This window comes from Oncorhynchus mykiss, chromosome 27, assembly GCF_057628025.1.
Source record: "Oncorhynchus mykiss isolate SJ-2025 chromosome 27, ASM5762802v1, whole genome shotgun sequence".
In the NCBI taxonomy this organism is placed as follows: Eukaryota; Metazoa; Chordata; class Actinopteri; order Salmoniformes; family Salmonidae; genus Oncorhynchus; species Oncorhynchus mykiss.
In genome coordinates, this window is record NC_143048.1 from 47,585,266 (window position 1) to 47,588,255 (window position 2,990).

The window sequence follows — 2,990 nt, forward strand, 5'->3', positions numbered from 1 at the left end:
AAAATAAAGTGGTGATCCTAACTGACCTAAAACAGGGAATTTTCACTAGGATTAAATGTCAGGAATTGTGAAAAACTGAGTTTAAATGTATTTGGCTAAGGTGTATGTAAACTTCCAACATCAACTGTACATACTACCTCCATTAGCCCTTACTAACCGGTGCCTGTATGTAGCCTCTCTACTGTATATAGCCTCTCTACTGTATATAGCCCCTCTACTGTATATAGCCTCTCTACTGTATATAGCCTCTCTACTGTATATAGCCTCTCTACTGTATATAGCCTCTCTACTGTATATAGCCTCTCTACTGTATATAGCCTCTCTACTGTATATAGCCTCTCTACTGTATATAGCCTCCCTACTGTATATAGCCTCTCTACTGTATATAACCTCTCTACTGTATATAGCCTCTCTACTGTATATAGCCTCTCTACTGTATATAACCTCTCTACTGTATATGGCCTCTCTACTGTATATAGCCTCTACTGTATATAACCTCTCTACTGTATATAACCTCTCTACTGTATATGGCCTCTCTACTGTATATGGCCTCTCTACTGTATATAACCTCTCTACTGTATATAGCCTCTCTACTGTATATAGCCTCTCTACTGTATATAACCTCTCTACTGTATATAACCTCTCTACTGTATATGGCCTCTCTACTGTATATGACCTCTCTACTGTATATAGCCTCTACTGTATATAACCTCTCTACTGTATATAACCTCTCTACTGTATATAACCTCTCTACTGTATATGGCCTCTCTACTGTATATAGCCTCTACTGTATATAGCCTCTACTGTATATAACCTCTCTACTGTATATGGCCTCTCTACTGTATATGGCCTCTCTACTGTATATGGCCTCTCTACTGTATATAACCTCTCTACTGTATATAGCCTCTACTGTATATAACCTCTCTACTGTATATAACCTCTCTACTGTATATGGCCTCTCTACTGTATATGGCCTCTCTACTGTATATGGCCTCTCTACTGTATATAACCTCTCTACTGTATATAGCCTCTACTGTATATAACCTCTCTACTGTATATAACCTCTCTACTGTATATGGCCTCTCTACTGTATATAACCTCTCTACTGTATATAGCCTCTACTGTATATAGCCTCTCTACTGTATATAGCCTCTCTACTGTATATAACCTCTCTACTGTATATAGCCTGTCTACTGTATATAACCTCTCTACTGTATATAACCTCTCTACTGTATATAGCCTCTACTGTATATAGCCTCTCTACTGTATATAGCCTCACTACTGTTATTTTTCACTGTCTTTTTTTATGTCTTTACTTATCTATTGTTCACCTAATACTTTTTTTTTAAACTTAGAAATTGCATTGTTGGTTAGAGCCTGTAAGTAAGCATTTCACTGTAAGGTCTACTACACCTGTTGTATTCAGGTGCAGGTGACAAAATAAACGTTTGATTTGATTTGTTGTCATCCTGCTGTCGGTTTGTCTCAGCACCGTGAGGGTGAGGGCGTGGCTCCCCCTTCCTTCCACCCACTCCTCCCTCTTGAAACCTCCTGTTATGGAGGAAACAGCAGGCAGCTCAAAAGGACTGATCTTAAAGACACATCTGGGGGTGGAGCTCAAGGACACCAACACTTTGTAGTGTTCCTCTTTTTCCTTGTGACACATCGACCGACAGACAGAATTTACGTAGCCCGAAATGGCACCTTATTTCCTACATAGTGCACTCCTTTTGACCAGAGTGACGCCTGCAGAGAGGCCCTGTTTAGGGAATAGGGTTCCGTTTGGGACACACACACACAAGGCTGTTTCTTTATGAGAGTTAAAGATAAAACAGGCCTTATGAAGGAACAGCTCACTAGTTATAAACAGACCTTATGAAGGAACAGCTCACTAGTTATAAACAGACCTTATGAAGGAACAGCTCACTAGTTATAAACAGACCTTATGAAGGAACAGCTCACTAGTTATAAACAGGCCTTATGATGGAACAGCTCACTAGTTATAAACAGGCCTTATGAGGGAACAGCTCACTAGTTATAAACAGGCCTTATGAGGGAACAGCTCACTAGTTATAAACAGGCCTTATGAGGGAACAGCTCACTAGTTATAAACAGGCCTTATGAGGGAACAGCTCACTAGTTATAAACAGGCCTTATGAAGGAACAGCTCACTAGTTATAAACAGGCCTTATGAGGGAACAGCTCACTAGTTATAAACAGACCTTATGAAGGAACAGCTCACTAGTTATAAACAGGCCTTATGAGGGAACAGCTCACTAGTTATAAACAGGCCTTATGAAGGAACAGCTCACTAGTTATAAACAGGCCTTATGAGGGAACAGCTCACTAGTTATAAACAGGCCTTATGAGGGAACAGCTCACTAGTTATAAACAGACCTTATGAGGGAACAGCTCACTAGTTATAAACAGGCCTTATGAGGGAACAGCTCACTAGTTATAAACAGGCCTTATGAAGGAACAGCTCACTAGTTATAAACAGGCCTTATGAAGGAACAGCTCACTAGTTATAAACAGGCCTTATGAAGGAACAGCTCACTAGTTATAAACAGGCCTTATGAAGGAACAGCTCACTAGTTATAAACAGGCCTTATGAAGGAACAGCTCACTAGTTATAAACAGTCCTTATGAAGGAACAACAGCTCACTAGTTATAAACAGACCGTATGATGGAACAGCTCAATAGTTATAAACTGAATAAGGATATTTTTTGTAGATATGAAGGTCTGGTAACTGTGGATATATCCCAGATGCTACCCTCTTCTCTATACAGTGCACTCATTTTGCCCAGTGTCCTTTGAGCCCTATTCCCTATAGTGTACTTCTTTTGACCAGAGACCTCTGGGTTTGTATCAAAAGTAGTGCAATACATAGGGAATAGAGTGATAGTTGAGTGCCGTTTGGGACAGACTTTGTACGTGGCTGTTAGAAGCTCTTCTCAGTGTAAAGATCAGGAAAGAGACGGTAGGCTAG